A 22,488-nucleotide genomic window follows, 5' to 3' on the forward strand; every position below is an offset into this window, starting at 1 on the left:
CAGTTAATCAATTCTCCCCTCCTACCAGGCTGAAGGTACAAGGAGTTCTGCCTTATTGCTGGCTTGGATGCCTTTAATATTTATCTTTCTTGATGCAAAATATGACAGAAAACCAAGAGAGAGATGCATCTGGGAGCATCTAACATGCTACCCAGCCTTGATTCAGGCAGCAGTCTCAGCCCAGCCCACAGAAAGGTGCCACCTTCCAGCCAGGAGCCTCCCCACAGCTCAACAGCTTTTGTTCACAAAAGAATGAAGCTGCCCTGGGAAGTGGGCTCCCTGAGAGAGCAAAGCTGCTCCCCGAGCTATAAGCAATACCATGTGGGGCTGGGGCAACAGGATGCTGGAACCAGCCCCTGTATTCAGGGGAGATCCAGCATAGAAGCAACAAGCTCCTCCTGCCAGCTTGGGGGAAGCAGCCTGCCGATCCTGATGTCAACGCTTTCCAGGACAGTATTTGCTCATTAAAAGTTGCTGTGCTGGAAGTGGTGGGAGCTGGGTTTTGATCTACAAGGCCTCAGCAAATAACATCTGCACAGTGAAAGGACTTCCCACCCTGACATCCCATGGAGCTGCAAAGGACTTGCAGGCTCGGAAGGCCACCAAGATCCACACTTTGGTGGGCCCTACCAGAGCTAGCTGATTTTCTGGCCGTTAACAGTATTTGTAGCTTAGATAAGGGTAATCAAAATCTCATCATTCAGGGCGTAAACTGATCGCCTGCAGGGGTTAGAAAGGAATTTTACTTCATGTGCAGCGTTGCATAACTGCCTGGATTCATTGTGGGTATTTTCCAGCTTCTGCTGAGCACCAGCCATGGGCCATAGCTAGAAGCGAAGCACAGCACACCGGCTGAAAAGACGAAGTCATCATGCGAAAAAATCACAGCCCCATTGTTTGGAGACAAAGTAGAAAGTTTCTGATTCTGGCTTCAGCTCACACATGGAAATAAAAGACAATGACTGTCAGTGGGCTGCTGAAACAGCAGAATTTCAACAGAGGAAGAAAAATCCATCCTGAGATTAGTTTCCTGTGGACAGTAAGAAGAGCAGCAGCAAGCCCACAAGAACAGCACACAAAGGATTACGCAACATGAAATAACCCATTTGAGTAACATTGCCCCCTCCCATGCTGCCAGCTGGACCCTATAAGTGCTGCTCCACTGAGGGGTATCAATAACCTGCCCTCCAGAGAGGACCAGGCTCTTCCATGTCCTCCAGCAACCCTCGTCACCAGCCATCCCCACCTGAACAAGGAGGGACAAGAACATGGTGTTTTTCTCTCAAGAAAATTATTATTTATGTTTTATTAGTGGCAAAGGCTCTATAATGTTGGAATTGGCCACAGGGCGTGGTGGCCTAAGTGCCAGTACCCATCAGCACAGCAAGAGCAGGAGGCCAAAACATGCCCTGTGTGGGTGGTGGTTGCTCTCAGATTATAGTATCACCACACCCCACTCTGCTAATTGCAGCATGAAACTCTGATCTCCACCATATGCCAGTGCCACTACTTCTAGCCATGCATGTGATCCATCACAACACTAGTCGTTCCTCTGGGGAAACCTGCAGGAAGGCCCCCGGTTTCTTTCCCTTGTAGAAGGTAATTGAGAATATGGCATTTCCATGCACGTGAAAGACTAAGAATGGGGAAGACAATAGTGGCACTACTAGATGTACCTGATGCTGTGGTTTGTGACTATAACTGCTTGAAAGTTCTCCATAGAAAAAATGATAGCTTTCTATAAAAAAGAAACAGCCACATCTGAAGAAGTGAAGTGTACCCATGAGAACTATGGATCTTCCATAATCTTGTTTTATTTCATATTCTCCCAATTTAGGTGAAAGCACACAAATTGCACAATTGCACAAAGATTTGCATTTTGTGGAAAACTGTTTTGAAATTTAGAGGTGTAAGACATCTTCAAGGCACCCATGGGTTGCGTTTCAGACACCGTGCAACATTTCCCCAACCTGTGATGGTGTACCTGGGTAAGATGAAACTTGTTCCTTTGTGAGATGCATAAAGGTTTAATAAAGGTTTAAACAGCTGGAAAGGGAGGCATGTTGTCAAATAGCACCATTACTTTCAATCACATCTGGTTGCTAAAGAAATAGTTCATCCTGATGAAAGCTGATGGCACAATCCTTGATACTTCAGGGAAGATGGGAAGCACCAGAAATGCATCAGGATTTTCAGGAATCACATTAGGTCTAACACAAAGAAATCTTTATTCCATCCTCACTGTTCAGTTGTGTATTCAAGTGCCAAAACCTGGGTTTCATGTGGGTGTTCATACCCTACAGTCTCCTCTGCACTCTGGTCAAATACTCCAGAGCAGAGAGTTTGCAGCCAAATTCCTTGCAAGTTGGTACCTGATTCCCAGCTAATATGCTTGCTACTGAACAAATAAACCCTGTTTTCTGTTGGGAGTGTTTGCCAGGCCCTTTCTAGCAACCGTACTAAGACACTGAGCATTTCCAGCTAGCATAACTTCCCAAACATGCAGACATGAAACTTCTGGCATTGACATTCCACAGCAAAGCCCTCCTTCATGTCTGATAGCCAGAATTTTTCTACACAACCCGTCTGGCCAGACACCAGCAGTTCTGTTTGTGCTGAGTACAGAGCTTGTCCTGAGCCACATAAATGTTGATGAGACATCCCAGCAAGCTGTCCGTGTGGCCAGTAAGCTGGGGCACACCATACACAGGACACTCCAGGTACTGCCCACCCTGCAGGTCTGGTGAAGGTTGCGTCTGGGCTCCCCAGGCATAGACATGGATCACACCTCCCAGCAGGAGTGCAAGATGCTCATCAACTGGTCATCTGCTGTGCTACAGGCACCTTCCAACATCTCAAGCAGACACAGCTGATTGCCATGGCAGTCTTGTTATTTTTTTTCCCCTCCAGCTTCTCTTCTGGAAGACAGAGAAGGGAATAAGCCATCTTCCTTCTCCACATCACAAGGGACCATACCTGTGCTGTTGGCTCTTTTTTTGTTCCATGTTTCGCTGAGCTCCCATTTACTCCATCAAAGATGGGGAAAGAACTTTTCCTAAAGAATTTCTGGGTCTTTCACGCTTTTTCATCTTATTTGGTGGTCTGAAGCACTCTCCTAACCACTGGAAAATCATAGTCCTTTTGTCAACTTTTCAAGCACGTGCACTTCATGCATTTAACCCAACCACTTTCCCCAAGGGAAAGTTATAAACCACTCTTTTCCATGGGCACTCATCCACACGCAGTTCTGTTATACCTGCAGCAGGAGTGTACTCACCACAGAAGCCCTGAGGTTTACCTGATTACCTTTAACTACCTGTGGGTTTTCCCTTGTGTTTAATAACACCATTCCACACAACACACTAGCCTGTGTACCCATATCCAACTTAATAAGCATCCCATTGCAACCAGGTCACCAGTCTGGTGGAGGAGCAGAGAGGTTAATGAACGCCTAATGACAGCAGTGGAAGCAGCATGTTCACCAGTGGGGATCGACTGGCAAACTGGCTACTGGGAGCAGCACATGGCAAACACCAACAGAACCCCACAGCTGAAACAAGACCAGGAAAAGACCCAAATCAATGCTATTTCAAGGTTGTTCTAGGAACATCTGGAACATGACCTAGCCCTGTTCTTCACCAGTCAGTGCTTGGCAGAAGGGCTACACCCATAAAACATCATACAGGCACTATCCAACCATGGAGCCAAGCTCCTGTGGGCACTCACCTTTGTTCTAAAACATCTGGTGTCTTGGTTGAGTGTGCTCCAAGTGTTTGTCCATGTTGGTGAGAGACCAACAGCAACATTGTCTTTGCTGGCAGACTGCTGGGATCTGAGCCTGTGGTCCCTTCCAGGACTGGGCTTCCATTTGCCATTTGTTTCCCAGCTGAAAATAAAGCCATGATCCAACATTTAGGCTGCAGAAATGGAGTCTTCCAAATAGGATTTAATAAGCTTGTGTATTTCTTGCATTTGCACCTTCTGTAGGAACAATGCATGGGATAAAGGATGCCACAGATGAGCTATTTCACTTGAGTACATCTGTACACACATGGCTGCACTTCTCACACAGCATGAACGAAAAAGGAGACATCACTGCTGGACAAAAACAGGGAGCAGCAAATGAGCTGCTACCTCAGGAATCCCCCCTTCATTTTTTGAAATCTCTGCTTGTAACAAGGTAAGTCTCCTGCATTTGTAGAGCCCTTTTCCTTTCTCTCCCTTCTGCATTTTTTACATGTTTATATGGTTTCTGCTGCTGCTTGTCCTTCTGCAGCCCATTCACACCACCCAGCTGATGCTGGTGGTCCATCCCTGAGCAAGTCCTTGTCTCTCCAGAAGCTGTCCACCCATCACTTGCTGCAGACTGACTCAGTACCAGATGCTGCAGACAACTGCATCTGAAAGCTATTTTCTTGTATTCATTGCCCTACATGTTCGGCTGTTTTGCCTGGTGTACTGGCTTTAGGGAACATGCTTTGCCTTGTTAATCGCCATTGTCAGCAATGCCATGGAGCCTGCTTCCAAAGATGTAGGACAGATACACCCGTGATTCACCCTTGGCATCAAACACTGCACTACCTCCATGGAGCACAGAAGTGGAAAGAACCTCCTGGGTCATCAAGTTCATCTGCCTGTCGTCACTAGTAACCACATCACTAGATCAATTAGGAAATGGTTGATTGGCCTGTCACAGCTAATGGGCTCCTCGGTCTGGCAGAGGAATAAAGGATCCAAGTCTGGAAGCTGCACCTAGGTGAAGTCAGACTGGCAACGAGGGGTTACCATTTAACGGTGTTGGGTTTGTACAGAAGAGCAGCAGTACAGGGCATCCTGCATCACCTGCAAATTTTCAGTCTAGTCCAAATGTTTTACTAACACAATATTATCCAGTGGCTTTCTGCCTCGAATTCACAAGTCTCTGGACTACTGCTACAAGGTTTGTGAAAGGCAAAGAAAAGCATTTCCCATCAGCTGCTTAACAGTATGCTCAGTAAGAATTTTTATGGAATTTCACCTTCCCTGGAGAGATCCATAAGAAACCACAAGCTGAAAGAAAAGGTTTAAAAAAAAATCACTGCTCCCACTGAAACAAGAATTAACTCAAAGCAATTCTCTGGCTACAGTTAACTGGTTTAAATCCCACTCTAAGAGCTGCACCCATCACCAGGCTTCCAAAAGAAAGCAGTTAACTGGAATTTATTATTTGTTTTCAAGGTAAGACAAAATAAAATTGAAAAGTACCATATCCACATGCCCTGGGCTTTTTTCCACATGCTTTTGAAGATGCTCTCCTAGAGATTAGGCTGACATCTAAGATAATTAGCATATCTTCAGGCTAGAAATTTAATTAATAAACAAATAAGTCTCTCACTTACTAAGAGACCTCGGGAATTTTTGTTGTAATATTTTCTCCTAACTAAACAGGTATACATTGCATCATAGTTATAACGGTGTTAGTACACACACTGTTCACTGTCAGTTCCAGGGGAAAAAATAAACTTAAAGGGATAAAATAATTTTAGGTCAAATAAAGTGTTTTTCTTCATTCTCGATCTTTCTATGCTTCACATTTCACAAAACCATAATATTCCAGACTGATATGTAGTTTAGATAGCAAATCACTAACATTCAAAGCACTGTCAGAATTAAGGCCTTCATTGCATTTGGGGTACTTTTCAGCCTTCTGTAGATTATGAATAGTGGAGTTGCCCAGAACTCACAGCAAATTCTGCTCAAGGAATCCTGCACATGCGGTGGGAATGGAGGGGGGGGTGTTTGAATCACTAAGTGACAGAACATGAATTCACCTTGCTTCAGAGCAACAGGACAAACAACCACATTTTGCCCAGCAGCAGACATCTCTGTAGCTTCATGCTGGATGTTTGTAGGACCTCCCAAAAAGCAACAGCCTTGAGAAAAGTGCCAAAAGCTTATCAAAATAAAAATGTCCAAGTATTTACATCTGATCACAATACTATTCATGTGAATAATTTATTCAGTCTGTTTAAAGGGTGTTCAAAGACCCTTTTCAGATCATTCCATTCAGTCCCTCCTAATGGCATCTCAAGGGCTGAGCAGAGGACCCATACTGCGGATTTGAGCTGTTAGACTCGCACAGCTGAACAGCAAGGTGCACGTGTTATGGCTGGCCATGGGCAGGTCACACAAGTCTGTACATTGTGAAGAAAGCCCACAGACCTCAATGGCAAAGTGCCATGCCTTGTAACAAGAGTGATTAGGCTTGAGGCTTGCTGGGAATACGACACAGCAGTGACACCTTTAAGGATGCTGGGAAGAACTTATTTAGACCAGCAGTTCCAAAACTGCCTGAGGAAGGAGATCCATTCTGTTGTGCTAAGGACATCCCTCTGAAGATGAGGAATTCAATGAAAAGGATGAGAAAGGCTATTGCAATAGAAACAGCTGAGGAACAGAACATCACTTGCCTGCTAAATGCTAAGAGGGTGGTCTCACATCTGGACTGCCCCCTACTCAGTGAGCTGGGGAAGAACTCGTGGTGTGGTCCACATGGTCTCCACCAACATAGGATGGAGGAGGAGAACAATCTTGAAGGCAAGATTTAGCTGGTAGCTAGCAGGCTAAAGGCCAGGACCAACTCAGTTACATGCTCAGAAATGCTCCTTCCAGTGCCCTGTGGAAAAATCCAGAGACATCACAAGGTTCAGGAAATAGTACCTTGAGGACAGGCTTGAATAGGCACAGATCATGCAGCAAGGATCTAAATATTAAATCCAAATGAAAATAGATCAAGGCTGCTGGCACATAAAGGTCTTTTAAATTAAATATTGTAGGAGAGCCAAGAGTTTGACAAGACATGTGGTTTGGGAAAACGCAGTCTCCAGTGGAGAAGTCATGAAAATTTTGCATCCTTGAATAAAAGGATAGGAGAGTTGCCAAAAACAGTCAGGGAGGAAAGAGCAGACTGCAGCCCCAGCAGACAACAGCCCTCTCAGGCATGCAGAGCCAGAGAACAGAATAAGACAACACCATGTACGCATTTCTATCCCAGTGCCAATGGTCTAAAAGCAAGATGAGTGAACAGCAGTGCCCTGATTTCAGATGGGACTATTAACATAACCAGCACCTTAGAAATCTGGTGGAAGGAAGATAAGCAGCGGGACATGGTAATGAGTGGCAACAAATTATACAGGAATGGGAGTAGGCTGGGCAGGTGGAGGAGCTGAGCTGTACATTAAGGAGAGCTGATCAAAGAGCTCAACAAAGTTAACTGTATCAACAAGTGTCAGAGTCCCTAGGATTGCAGTCCCATGCCCGGACATTATAATATTAAGGTTACTCCATCCACTCATCCAGAGCAGGGCAATGACCATGAAACTTAAGATGAATGAGGCTGTGATGGAAATACCAGGATGCAAGCACAAGCAATGGAAGATATCCGTCTTCCCATACAGATAGTGTAAGTAACAGGACAGAAAGACGTTCAAGTTTAAGAGAGGAAGTTACTGCTTCTCCAGCAGCAATTAGTGACCTCTGAAGCATTAAATCACTTCTACAGCATGTTCTGAGCAGCGCCCAGGAGCACCAGTACTTTGGATTTCAAGAAGCAAAGAGCCACTGGTGACATGCTTAAAACCAACAGTCCTGAAGAAGCCTTGCAACCCTGTCACTGTAAGCTTCACTTGAAAACAGGAAGCTGCCTAAAAATACAGACACTTGCTTAAAGTAAGTTAGGAAGAGTCAATAGGGAAAAAACATGCCCCAGAGGCAAGACAACCATTTGAAGAAATGTTTATTGTAAACACTTATCTCCTAATGGATTTTTCTAAAAAAGTTAGTGTGCTTAGCAGAAAATAGTACAAACGGCAGTGAGACAAGGTTAAGGAGAAGTACTGTCCAAATAATGGAAATAAAAACAATCTAAAATATAAAACCTTCTGCTGTGCCAAAATATACTACGAGTATTCTGAGCAGAATTTTTTGAGTCACAGGCACTAATAACAAAACAAATTTGAGTGTCCATGATCAGAGGGACAAGGGAGCCTCCAAGGAAGATAACACCATAGCAGAAAAGCTAAATTAACTTTTTTATTTACAATAAATGGATAAATCTCATTAACACAGGGTCACAGGCAGGGACTAAGTCCTCCAGCAGCACTGAAGGAACTCAAAAAATGATCATCCAGCCCAAGCTCCGCACTGCACTTTTGCAGTAAAGGGAGGAATGTTCATACAAATAGAATAATGCAGTAAGGACAGAGAAAGGACAGACCAGGGAAGACTCATGACAGGTTTTGGGGAGGAAAGTCCTGTCTTGTCATACATGAGAATTCCACCAAGCACGGACAATGGCATTGCTTGATACAATTAACTTTTACTTCTAATCCAGACTTGAGATCCGTCTTCTAAAGGCTTCTTAGGAAACTAAGGTACCATAGAGTAAAGGAGAAGCTTCTTTGAGTTAAGTGGTTAAAAAAGAAAGCAGTAATGACAGGACAGCTGTCCCAGTGGAGGTGGGACCCAACAGGAATCTCTGCAGCTCAAGTTATTATAAATGACTCGGAAAAGGGGATTAGCAAGGGGACAAATGGAATGATTCAGAAAATTTCAAAGCTCCAAATCACCCAAGAGAAAAGCATAAGTCACTCATGACACAGTAGCTGGACAAGAAAATGGCAGATGAATTTCAGTATTGAAAGATGTAGATTGGGAAATTAGCTAGCTATACTCTAGCTGCCTATTATAGCTCTCTCAGGGGTGTATCGTGGAGACATTGTAGGTAAGGCCACAAGTAGACATCAGGTCAGAGTTCAGCAACCAGAAAGATTTAGCACCTGATTGGAACCATTAAGAGGGAGAAAAGAAAATGAATTATTACTATCATAATAATGACTGCTGGGTCTGTCCAGATTCTACACATCTGTGGCCACAGGGCCACCCCCCTCCTTCTCCCAATGGCACAGCACGGCTGTAGGAAGCTGCAGAAAGCCCCTGCCCTGGCCACCCAGAGGAACAGAGGTAGGAAGGGCTTTTGTCCAGAAAAGGACTAAACTCACCAGAACACCTATAGTGGAAGGCAGGCTACAAAGAGAATAGGAGTATGACAGTCTAAAATAAGGAATGCCCAGAGAAAATGAACAGGAGATGTTCGAGATTACTCATAGCACTCAAATCAAATGATACCAAATGAAATTATCATATAGTAGGTTTAAACAAACAAAAGGAAGTTTTTTCCCCCTTCCCATACAATCTAATTGCATTGTGGAACTCATTGCCTCAGGATGTTGTGGATGCCAAACACATCAAGGGAGTCAAAAGTCAATTAAACTCATGGACTGGTCCATCAGTGGCTATTAAACATGATGATGATGGAGATGCAGCCTCTGGCTGGTGAGTCCCCAAGCCACAGGAAGCTTTATCACAGGAAGAATTGCTTTGTGCTTGCCCTGTTTATTCCCCTCAACATCCATAACCAGCCATGGCCAGACCAGCACCCAGGTTTGGGGTTTGCTGTCCCCAGCTGCTGCAACATCTGAGTTGACGTGGACATTCCCAGATCTCAGCACATGCCAGCTCCAGCCTGGAGGTCGGGACAGCTCCTTAGTCCCCGTCCTGAAGTGACATCAAACCTTCTGAAAACAGGATGGACTGCCAACATCTTGGGCTAAAATTTTGGGCTTAAACCTCAGGAGATCCCGCACACATGAAGTCCAAAATCACACCCAGATGTCAGCCCTTTGTTTGAATGTTACGATTTATATTCTGAGTGACACTTCCTCTTCTGTCTCCCTAACAATGAGGAAACAAAGAGGTATAAACAAATCCTGGCTCCAGATGTTCTGCCCTCATTAGCGACCAGCTTGGCTAATGCTATTTCATCAGCCCTTTGTTTCAGGGTGGCAAGCCAACATCAGCAAGTCAAGGACACTTTGATGGGCTCCCCCTCCTCCTTGGGATGTGACAAATTCCCAGGACACTCCTGCCCAACACTCACTGCAATAACAAGCACGGGGCTGAATGGCTGCCCTCGACAATGTTTGGTACGTGGAAAAACTTGTGCTTGCTAATTGCCATGATTGCTCCATAAAAATCCCCCTCAGGCAGCCGCGTGCGATGCAGGTGAGTGCAGTGCCGCAGCCCTGCCCCTCGGCAGCCCGCAGCCCAGGAGGAGACAGACATCCCCGGTCTTTGAAGAGCCTCCCCCAGCCAGCACTGGAGGTGTCCCACCCACCGGATCTATTCCTAGACACAGCAGTTTCTATTTCTTTTCTCCACCATTACACCAGTGCAAAGAGACAAGGGTTGAGGATCAGCGAGACCAAACACGTACGCAGGCTACAAAGCAAAGGTTTTCCTCCTCCTTTGAAGCCTGCTCTCCATTATCTGAGAAGAGATGCAGCAGATTTACTTCCCTGGGTTGAGCAGTCCTAAGCCTCTTTACTAAACCTGCCAGCGAAAGCCTCAAAGCAGATGCCAAACCCTGCAATCTTTTTATGCATGGTAGAAATAATCTCTTAGCCTGGTGTCTGGGAGAACTGAACCCAGCATCCAGGCAAGATACGGCTGGACTGGGAGCCAGAGCAGAGCCCGCAGCCGGGTCCCAGCACCTTCTCTCAGCCACCTGCTCTGCTTTCACCTGAGCTCCAACCACGATCTTGTGCCAAGGTTGGAAAGAAATATGAGGATCCAACCCCAGAACCCATCAGGTATGCCCTAGGTGGTCTCTGCTAGTAGACTTGGGCCTTGTCTTCCCCAGAAGGGAGCTCTGCGTCCCCTCCTGCTGTGATTCCACTCACACCTGTTTTACAGGTTGAAGGGGGGAGCCCAAAGACACCCTTCAAGAGTACAACAGCTCCAGAAGCAACCCCTGCTTCCTGACTCCGAGCTAACGAGGGCCTTCTTGCTGGCTGGCTGCCCTGAGCTGACAAGGTTGAACCTCATGAGTCACACCACCATTGCCAAATCCCCAGAACTATGGCAACTGCAGATGTTTTCAACCAGAACAAGCCGCAAGGGCAGAGGGAAGCTAGTTGTAAAAGGAATAAATCAAAGGGAAATATTTGGCACTTCACTTTCAACAGGGAGGGACTCATCAACTTTTACTGTGGAGGAATAAAGAGTGAGACGAAAGATCCACTTTCACTTCACTCCCAGGATGCCCAAGGACTTTCACATCCCTATACTGAGAACAGCTGCTCTAAGTCTTTGCATCTCATAATGATAGATTCCTTGCTTAAAAATAAATCAGTGCAGCCTGGGATGCATGCCAACACTTTCCCCCCAGTTTTCCCACGTCCTACATTTTAAAAGCAGCTGATGAGATCCATCCTTGTTTATTCCTCATCCTTCCTTTAATAACTCCGTGTTCTCATTAAAGCCAGTGTGCTGCCCTCCTCACCTTTAAAGTTTCCCAGAGCTGCAGCCTCTTGCCTTGTCTACTCTTGCTTCATTCTGCATCATATTACTCTACTTTGGCAACACTGGCAGCCTTGGAAGCTCCTTTTGGTAATTTCTCCCACAAGCACCACTCTTGAACTCTGTACCCTAGATCTAAAAAAAATTTCTTCTGCTGCACTTCTCCATCTCCAAAAACAGAGGCAAATTAATAGTTCAGGGCTAGTTGAAACCAAAACACTCTTACTCTTTTCGTATTGCTCTTGACCTTCAGGTTGATATTATTCCCTAAAATTTAGAAAAGGCACCCAAAGTTTGCAAACAAGGTGCTCAAACACACCATGCTGTGCAACATGCAGGCTATCAGACCTGGGATCTCATTACACCCTCTGCCTCCCACTCTGGGTTGTGTTCCCTTGTTACATCTTGTTTCAAATTAGACTGAAAGCTCTTCATGCCAGCGGCAGTGGCTCCCTGTGGCATCACTGCAGCAAACAGGATTAATAAGCAAGACTAAACACAGCTCTCAAAAGCATCAAAAAAACAAAGAAACTGAAGAGATATGGGAAAGTGAGTCCCCCTGATCTGAATAAAGAACAGCTCTCCAGATGCTAGAATAACTCCAGGACATCTGTGAACTTGACTTCTCTATGAGTTTTTTTTCACTTCTAGCCTCAGCATTTACCAGATTAAGTGAACCTAAGTGAAAAGATGCTTTGCATGGTCAGATTCTTGTGCTGTCTTTCATCAGCATAGCTCCAAGATTTAACTAGACTATTCAAATCAGGTCATTTGCATCATAAATGACAGGGCATACTCAGCAAGCAGAGGATATAAGCAATGGAGTGACAAGAAAATAAGCAACCTGTCCCTTGTCAGCAGACAACTGTCCTAGCTCAAGATCTCCCCCCATGAGCATGGCTTTGCAGTGCCTTACTGCACTGACTTCTGCTTCAGGACCTAACTGGAATTAAGCTATCCCTCCCGCAATAATGGCTGTCTGGGGAGGTGCTCTCTCATCAGCTTTCCACCTCTGGCTTAAATCTCACCTAGAGCCCCAGGTGCCGCCCTTCCATTAGGGCACACCTGCCATTTAGGGAACAGTTTGGCCAACACATCCTAGGGGCTTTACACCAACTGAGTAGTTTTTCCTATAGCCTGGAGAGGCTGAGACAAGTAGTGTCCTCTATCAGCTGAACTATGAAGAAAGGCAAGATTTGCCATTGGCCACAGAATGAGTCAATAGTTAGGGTAAGACACAACCTTCCCTTGAGCTGAGCCTGGGGTTCATTCCACTGTCCCCCACCAGCTCCCCAGCTCCACACACTTCTGCTGCTGAGGTCTACGACACCAGCATTGAGGTCTGGGAGAGTTTGCTTTGCACAGCTATTTCACCCTGATGCAGTAGAGATGGGTTTGTCCCTTTTCACTGGACACGATTTCTGTAACAGTGAGCTTTCAGTGATGGGAATTACCAGCCCAGAAATTATAATGCTAATATTTCGGGTGCACAAGAGCATATCAGCCGTCACTGCTTCCCAGGAGCAGACCTACCTCTCCCAGGCCTAGCACCACTGCTGGATTTTGCTTCTGCAGAACTTACTGGCACCAGAAATCAAGCCCCAGAAGCAATTCTGGTGACTTTCTCTAAGCAGGTATAAAGGAATTGCCCAACAGCACTGCTAGTTTCAGAGCAACACTGACAGCATTGCTCTTGCTGGCACCACAGACCTCCAGCAAAGATGGGTCTCTGGGTGGCAGAAGGAGCACAACATGCCCACACAGGTGAGCACACATTCATAGAAGACAACAGCACTAAAACAGAATTGTCATTCCATAGGCAATTTCAAACAAGACGAGCTTTACTCTTTTAATCACCCTCCATCCAACTGGTGCTCAGGTCAACACTTGCAGGCAAAACTTTGCCTTACCCTGCTGTTACCTCTGCTTGCAGCAGTAGCTACAAAGACCCACAAATGGGAGCACCGTATCTGCATGCCATTTAGCTTGGTACTGCAGCTTTGCTGCTGGGCAGGAGGTTTACACTGGCTGTGTGGAATAGATTTGTCCAGGAACAAAACCATTTTCTGCAGAAAGGGAGGAAGAAGTTAGTTATCTCCTGCCTCCAAGAGCTTTAGAGTAGAGGCACTCATGGCAACTGCAAACAAGTGCTCAGCAGCACTCCAGTAATGTGGTTTAAGCAAAAAAAAAAAAAGTTTTTGAGCATGGAGCTAAGCAGGCCCCAGGCAGTAATGGGTACATGATGAATAACAAATCCATCCAAAGCATCAAGCATGAGTCAACCCAGATGAAGAGTTCCTCGGTTCCCCTCCCTCCCCACCCCACCCTCCTCAGCACTTTAGCTGTTCCTTGGGAAACCCATATGCATTATGAGGGTGTCCATAAAACAAACAACATTTGGCTGGTTTTTTGAAGAAACCTTGGAGAGCCCAAAACTGACTGTGTGGGCTGAGTCCTCAGCAGGGTACAGTAACCGAAGCAAAAAAGAAGCCTCCTCCGGGGCTGCTACAGCCTTTGGGAAGCGGAGCAGAAATCTTTGTAGAAAAGCTATTTACATCTGTTTGACCCTTGTAAAACAAGTCCCCAGGCTTTCCCCCATTTAGAGGCATTTGGATGACAGTCTGCAACAGCAGCTGGATCCTTCCCGGGGCGAAGGAGTGGTGCAGAGCAGGCATGGGGAACCATGGAGCAGCGGGTGCAGGCGGAGGAGCAGTCCCACCTGCTCTGCAAGGCCAGAGGGGGCTGCCAGCAGGCTCCCTGCAAGGCCCACGGCACCAGCTGCAGTGCCACCTCTTGGCTCTGGTTTGCAGGAGAGGTCAATGAAAGTGAAAGACACTGGCACCCTCCTCCTGGCTCCACCTGGCCAGCCCGACCTCCCCCTTCCCAGACCAGCTGCTTATCTTCTCCCACGCAAGGCCCTTTGATCTGCGTGCCAAGCCCCAGCCTGCTCCAGGAAGGCCGGGCAGCCCAGGTGCTGCCGGTGACTGCAGGGCTGCTGCTCAGCTCCGGGCTGCCACAGCTGGGTGGCTCCATGGCTGGTCTCCCCTTGGTTTGTCCTAAACACCCAGAGTCCCACAGTTTCACCTGTCCCAGCACTCGCCCTGTCCCACATGCTGGCTGCAGACCCAGGAAAGCCAGTCCCATGAGGTGCAGAGAACAGGAATCCCACACGCTAAGCCCAAGAGAGACCAGGACAAACCCCTCTGCCCTTGCTGAACCCACACAGACAGGGGCACAGACACACAGACAAGGGCACAACCCACCCAGCAGCCAGGCACAGCTCTGAGCAGCTCCTGCTGCTGCCTTGAAGCCAGGCTCAGGCAGTCCCCTGCCCCATTGCTACCCAAATCCTCCCCCAGAGACTAGCACCATCTCCAATTCTCCCTACATCACCAGAGGGACAAAAGCACAAGCACCGGGCACTACAAACCATGGAGAAATGGGGTGATGGAGGCCAGACTTATGCTGTCCTACATTGCGCAGTCACCCAGCAGCTTTGTGCCATGGAAACTAGACAGCATGGCCCACAAGCAACAGCAGATAAATGCTGGCCCACCCCCACATGCGCCATCCTTCCAGGAGGAAAGCCTCAAGTCTTCAGTCTCATTCAACACAGGTGTCAGCAGCCAGGTCTGCTGCTGGCTTCTGTCACTGCTCCCCCATCCTGCAGGATGAAGTCTCACCCTGTCCTCCCCAGAAGAAAAATGCAGTTTGACCCCCTTCTTCCAGTGTGGATGCCCTGGGTACGTGACAATGCCATACCACACAGGGAGGGCTCATACCGAGGGCTGACACAACCCCCCGGAGCGCTCTGCCCCCAACCCAGAGTCCCAGTTCCCCCTCACTGGGAACGGGACATCGCACCATGGCTGGGGCTCCTGGCCAGGCTCAGCCCCAGCAAGCACCAAGCAAACATCGCCACTGCCTCCTTCAGCTTGTTAAGCAACCACCAGTGGGTGGACACACACCCAGGCTAAGCACAGCTCCAGCACCACCGCCCCCACCCGCCAGGGCTTACCCAGGTCTCCAAACACATTCTTGCTTTGGGTACACCGGTTCTCACGCTCCTCCCCGGGAGGGAGCCCACATTGCTCAACCCCTGCCCCACTCCAGTTCCAGTTTCCCCTGCCTTGAACCCGGAACTTGATTTCACTCGTCACAAAACATGCTGGCCCTTCTTGCCCACGCAGCCCTGGCCCAAGGACAGGGAGGACAGGGCAGTGCCAGCACTGCAGCAAGGCCCAGCTGCCCCTCACCACGGGGCTGCAGCACCACAGCCCATCCCTGCGAGCCAGGGGCAGATTAGCCTGGAATTTAATGAGAAGGGAAAGGTCTTGGTGTTGCAATTGCCATTCAGATCCCTCTAATCCTTGTGTTTGACTGCTTCTGAACACGGGAAGCACCTGACATCTGAACAACAGAAGTTTTAAGGCTCACAGTGCCTTCTCAGCACAGCCTTTACCTCCACATGACACATCTAGCTGTTGCAATCTTGGTTAGCACTCACCTAACCTATTTCAGCTTCAAAGCACTTCACAAACATTAACCAATTAATCCTCTCACCACCCTCAGAGGGAGGTGAGCATCTTTATTTTTATCCATTTCCCCATCAGTGAGAAGGAGAGAGTTCAGAGCCTCTCCCAAGGCCATCCCAGCTGACTCCCAGTGACTGCGACTCAGCTCCCAGCCCCAGGCTCTGGCCCTCAGATGAGCGCGTGCACCTGGCCTGGTGGAAACGCTACAGCAACAGTCATAAGAGGCTAAGCAGGGCTGTCACTGAGCACCTTTGTTTTCATCCATGCCCCATATGAGTTGGCTTCTTGAGCACCTTCTGTTCATCAATGACCTGGAAGAAAAACAATCCAAGACAAGTGGCACAGAGCTGGCTACCACCTCAGAGCACCTGGGACCAGCTGGCAAACCAGGGGCACACAGACAAAGAGTGTTTTTAACAGGCTGGTGAAAAGTTCTGCATTTTGCAATAAAAAGCACAGGCCAGTGGGGATGGATCCAGAGCGCGGGGACAAGCTTTGCCATGACTGACACTGGACAGAGCGTGACATGAGCTGCTGGCAGTGCTCAGCATTTGCTGAGAATTGGGGCAGAACATCCCAGCTCTTTCTACGCTCAAAAATTGCATTTATTCCCTCCCAAGTGATTTTCTCCAGCTCAGACAGTTTGGTTTAGGGGACCTCACAATCCTTGCAGTTATTGCTGAGGGCAGAGCGCTGAAAGGGCAGCCAACTGGAAGACTGCAGGAAATCAGGACATGTCACACCAGTGCGGTGTCAGCTCTCCCGGGGTGGGACACATGTCACCAGGAGTGATGCTCCCCCTCAGAGCCATCCTCTGCATCAGTCAGGATGCAATCAAACACTGCCAGCAAGCAGCACCCACATCCACCAGGTCCATCACACACCTCCAAGGTGTTAACAACCAAAAAAACATTGTCACCTGAAGTATTTCAGTGTTGAAGCCTACATGAAAGCCCCGACATAGGCAGCACTCCCCCCTCCCCCTGCAGGTGGTGGGCAGAGATCCCATACAGGTGGATGCTCATGAGGGGAGTAAACATCCAGGTCCCTAATGGCTCTGTGTGACAGGGGCTGGGGAGAGGGAAATCAGGGTGCATGCCTGCACAAGGAGGGGATGCCCACCAGAGCCCACCGTCAGAGAACACAATTATATCAGGGGTGTAACAACCCTCTCTGAAGGACCTGCCTGAGCCATGGCAGCGCCCCCGCTCACCCGTGTCAGAGCCAGCAGGGCTGGGAGGTTGCTTTTCCCAGCTCCCTTTCACTCAAGCAGCAACCTCCATCTCCAGGGCTCCCCGCAGCATGCAGTGAAAGTCGCTCTGCTTTTGCAACACCGCTGACCCGGAGCAGGACTCCAGCTCCTCCGCCACTCTGCCAGTGGCGAGAGCCCACAATTGCAGGGCTTACAAGGAAGCGCCAGTTCATTTTTCTCATTGTTTCCAGTGGCTGTGGCCTAGCACTGACTGCCGGCAATTATTCATTACCATTCATCCTAAGGTCCCAAATTACTCACTAAATGCTGTAAAGATGTAGGGATCCCAAAGTCTTTAGGATGGAAAGGGGCAGCCTTTAAACAATGCACAGCAACACCAGATCAATAGCTGAAATTATTCCAGCATCTCACTGAAGCAGCAGGAGAATTTCAGGCAGAAGAAACAATTCTCTAAATGCAGTTCTTAGAGGCAGCGGGGGTAGAAACCTTCCTTGTATCACAGATACAATACCGTCCCAAGGGAATGCTTTACTTAGTGTCAAGAATCACTCTGAATACCTGTTAAAACCAGCATATATAATGTGCTTTAGAGGCATTGCTAAGCACAGACCTACAGCCACAGCAACAGCTTTGCAGCCAGATTCACCCACCTCTGCAGGGTGTCACATCTGCACCAGCCAGAGCTGTGGCTGCCCCCAGTCCTGCAGGAGCACCCCTGGGTGCAGGCACAGCCCAGGGCTTGCTCGCAGCAGACAGTGCCACCTGCTGACACCCTGGCCTGGCCCAGCCCTCCCAGCAGGATGGGTGCAGTGTTTGCTGCCAAGCAGCCCAGGATTTGGAGTCACTGCCATACCCCTGCACTGCGTGCATCATCCAGGCCACTGCTGTCACGCATGTCTTGCGAGCCCTGTTGCAACAGGCCCTAGGTAGAAACACGTTAAATCTAACCCACATCATCCCTTATTTCCTAGGAACCCACTGTAGCTGACATCAGAGACAGAGGCACAGCCCAAATTCAGCTGTTCCTACAAGGTGGGTAACCCACACACTTCCCCAACCTCCCCTCGGGCCAATATAATGATGCACAATCCCCTTTTCATACAGCAATAAAAGCCAGATCCCTGCACCTCACTGCTGCTTGGCAGGCTGACCTAGACCAGATAATCCCAACCCCGACACAACCACAGGCCATTCTGTGTGCATCAAGCCTCCTTCCTCACTCAGATCTCAGCAGGACTCCTCTGATCTCCTTGGCACATGTTAGTCCATATAACGAGTTCATCCAACAGTCAAAGCATCTGCGTGGCCTCCACTTGCCAACACATCAGCAAAGCTTTTTGCTAGAAGCTTTCCCAGCAAGGCCCATCCACACAATTAAACCTCACGTGCTATTCAAAATCCCAAAGCAGCAGTACCTCTGTATAATATTCTTGGCAGCTCCTTGGGCCATTACCTCTTTCCATGCAAGTGTACAGGGCAGGCACTGAGCTGTGGACCACATGCCATCTGGCAAGGCCATCAGCATAGCATGGGATTTGATGCCATATACCAAGACCATTCTTCAGGAAGGGGAAAACTTCAGGGAGGGGAGAAGACAACAGATACCTGCCCTGGAAAGCAGCAAGCAACAATTTGAGTGTGATTTCATCTTCCTCCCTGGATGTTTCCCAGCTGTTAACCTTTGTTGCATATCTTTCTTGAACATTTCCATCATCTATTCCCCTTTTGAACCTCTCCCAACATTCTGGGGCACAGAGAGGAACCCAAGCTGCTCAAGAACACTGGGCAACAAGATAACCCCACTCTGTTCTTGCACCACGATTGGATTGTACATTTGACATTGCAAATGCATAGCGTGCAAGAACCCAAGATGCCCTAGGTAATGGCTGCAGTACTTAGCTTAACCCTGTAGTGATGCAACATCCCCACAAAGTCGCTATGAACTCCTCCAGGCAGGATGTGCAGCATGGCCCAGACAAGAATCAAATCCCCAGACAAAGCCACCAGCAGCAGTCCAGAGCCCTCAGGGACCAGGAAGGTTCCTGACATTCACCACAAGAAGTTTCTTCATGTGGGTGGATTCTTAATCATGTTCCCAAACTTATTAACCTTCAACCTGCTCTTCTCAGTTAAATATGATCCTCCCAAAAAATACATTTCCTAAGCCATTTTCAAGCCCAAGCTTGCTTTTTCCACTAACTGGCCAACAAGATCCTTAGGTCACGTCCTACCAACATCCTTGACCAACAGCCATTAACATTTGCTTTAAGAAGTGAAAGAGGCCAAATAATTCATGAGGACAGATATTTAAGCTGGTTTACAAAAAAGTTAAAAAGGGAAAATCTTCAGAAATAATAGTGTTGGCACATTCTTTGTGTATGAACTACCATTATTACTGATTATTTACACTGCAGCAGTCACTACAAGCCCTAGTGCCATTGTGCCAGGTACTGGATAATATGCACATGTTGAAAGGCAATATTCTTTTCCACAGAAACTATAAAGAGAGAAAAGACAAAAGACAAGAGAGCATCGTTCACATGTGGAAGCAAAACTATAAATTAATTGACTAGCCAGAGTTATACAGCAAATGGCAGTACTCAGCTGTGCACACTAATTTGTGCTCAAAACGTGCTTATTAAATATATTAAAGCCCACGGGACACTGCCATCAGTCTGTATAAACAGCACAAGCCTATACTCCCCAATCCTCACTTACAAGCATACCCCCAAATCTTACTTCCTCCGCCCTGCCTTCCCCTTACAGAGGCTCTGCTCTAATTTTAGACTTAATTAAATTAAACCTCTGACTCACCTCAGATCTCTGATTTAGGCTTACATGATCTTTGCTACAAGACCTCGCCGTGCTGTTATTTGGCAGCACTCCCCTAAACACAACCTGCTGCTGCTTCTGCAGCCTGGGGACGATCACAGCAGCTCCCGGGAGCACGCAGAGGGCCAGAGCTAACAGGCAGGGAGGGCTCCCGCAGGAGCAGCACCTCCCGATGCGCCCGTGGTCTGCCTGCATGCGGCACAGCAGCACCACGCTGCCCTGGCTGCGTGGGAGGGATGCCCACGGATTTCGCTAACCTGCGGATCTCGCTCCAGAAATCAAGACAACAGCAGCCAGACCTTGCCACTGTTACCCAGCTGTCTCATAGACAGAGACTGCAGCCACTCTCTGCACTTCTCTGAGGGGGAACAGAAACCCCTGACACCACAGAGATTTTACACAGCCCCTTTGTGAAAAGGAAACAAAGAGCATGGCCCAGGAAGCTCCCTCTCAAACTCCCATTCTCACAGCAAATGTTGCCAGCACAACCAGGAATAGCCAACTGACTTCTAGAGAGGTCACTCCCTCATGCTGCAGGAGACATGAGTAAGCACAGATGCCAGTGCAGGTGTTAGCACAGCAGGGCTCCTCCAAAACCTGGCACACACCAGAAACCTGCCTGTCCACAAGCAAGGCAGATGCAGACACACTGCTAGTGGAGGAGCTTGTTCCTCCAAGCCATCTGCAAGAGGCCCACCCTGGAGAGAGCCACCCCTTCTAAAGTTACCTTACCAGCTCCCCAAAACACTGGGGTTTGAAACCAAGGATACCACCAGAGATCAGAGTCGTACACAAGCAGGACCACCCCTGAGAGCACAGGCAGTCCCCTACCACCCCAAATCTCATAATTACCTGGAATTTACCTTAATTTCAGACCTAGTATTTAGCCCATAGACTCCGCAAAGCCCAGAAGTCACAGGAGCCACTTCTTCCTAGCATGGCACCCAAGACACTTCCCAAGACTACCCACCCAGCTTAAGCAGCCCCCTGCTCAGGGGCACATGCATTTATAATGTCTGCAGGAGCCGTGTCCCTTCGGCCAGCTGAGCTTGTTTCCCAGACTTCTTTTTTTTTTTTCTTTTTCTTTTTTCCTTTTTCCTGTTTCCCTCCTTCAGTCAGTGCTAAGTGGCACAGGAGAGCCAAATTCAATTAACAGGACTGAAAGCAATTAAGCCCCTATTGGAGTCAGGGTTGTGCTCTTTAGGCTTGGAAAGAAACTACATGTCACTGCAGCAAGATAAGCAGCAGGTGATGTCAGAGGCTTTTTATTTCCAAGGAGAAAAATTGGTTGTCTTTATGTGTTTAAAAAAAAAAAAAAGTCTCATAGCATCTATGGGAAAAAGCAGAGCATTTGGATGCGAAGCCAAATTCCCCGTAGTTTGCCATGCCCACAGGACCCACTGATGACAGCCTGGCCTGGGTGTGTGGGGATGTTTTGCAAGCAGGGAGCAGATCAAATCCTTCCTGCACCTTGGGGTGCAGGCAGGAAGGAGTCTCACCCCTCATGGCAGTGCCTTGCAGTAGTTATTTTAGTTATTTCTGGCTTCCTGTGCTGTCCCTCAACGGTCCTCCTAATTGGGGGCTTTTAACATTAACAGCATTTAGCAGCTGTTGTCCTTCCGGCCTGGGGGAAGGCACCACATCTTTTATTTAAACTTCCTCCCTATGGAGCGGAGTCGTGACCCGCACCCTGATAAAGACAACCCTCTGGTGACAAGCCTGCCTTGCTCTGCCAGGGCTCCTGTTAGGCTCCCATCCCACCACCTGCTGAGCTGAGGGGTCCCTGCATCGCGCCCAAGCAGGAGCCAGGGAACCCCAGCTGGATTTGTCATCCCAGGCCAGGCTCCACGTGGTTTGGGAGGAGCTGGAGGCTCCCAGGTCCCATGCAGGACAGCAGGGAGAGGGCACTGATGCCCCGGGGGGGTGATGTGACACAACATCCAGAGGGATGCTCGCATCAATGCAAAAAGAAGCCCATGTGTGGGAATGAAGGGGACAACATGCCTGGGCACAAGGACAAGTCCTGGGCAGGAGCTCTGCTTCTGGTTATTTTGTGTTCACCACAAATTCTGCTTCACTGTTATTGTGGGACTGGAGGTGGTGGGAGAGAAACCACAGATATCTGCATATCTCCCAGAGGCTCTAGAGAGCAGGACAGCGTGTCCATCATGTGATGGGTTGTAGAGCATCTGCCCGTGTCCATCCGGAGCTGCTGGGAGCAGAAGCTGCAGCTCCTCACATCTCTTGCAAACAACACATCTTCCATGTCTCGTCTTGATCTTTCCTGTGACTTTGCAGTGACACAGGCCAGCTCTTGCCTGCTGACACAAAGGGAGGGGACACAGCTGTGACATGGGGTGACACTGCCCCGTGACGGTGGCTCACCACAGCTGACTTCGAGGTGCACACCGCATTGCATGCGCCGAGGTGCCTCTGCAAGCCTGGGGCAGCAGGACACACGGACGTGTGCTGTGCTGCCTTACAGCCCATCCAACACCGCTCGTCAGGGCT

General features: G+C 48.4%; 1 long non-coding RNA gene across 1 annotated transcript; it reads right to left on the bottom strand.

The window, feature by feature from the left end:
- Positions 1–338: 338 nt before the first annotated feature.
- On the bottom strand, positions 339–20,964 carry LOC121077743. The gene is made up of 3 exons (XR_005824281.1): positions 20,841–20,964; positions 3,727–5,049; positions 339–2,918 (listed from the first exon to the last, which is right to left on the bottom strand). It is a non-coding gene; the product is annotated as an uncharacterized LOC121077743 (long non-coding RNA).
- Between the last annotated feature and the right edge of the window lie 1,524 nt (positions 20,965–22,488).

Source organism: Cygnus olor, chromosome 14, assembly GCF_009769625.2.
Source record: "Cygnus olor isolate bCygOlo1 chromosome 14, bCygOlo1.pri.v2, whole genome shotgun sequence".
NCBI lineage: Eukaryota > Metazoa > Chordata > Aves > Anseriformes > Anatidae > Cygnus > Cygnus olor.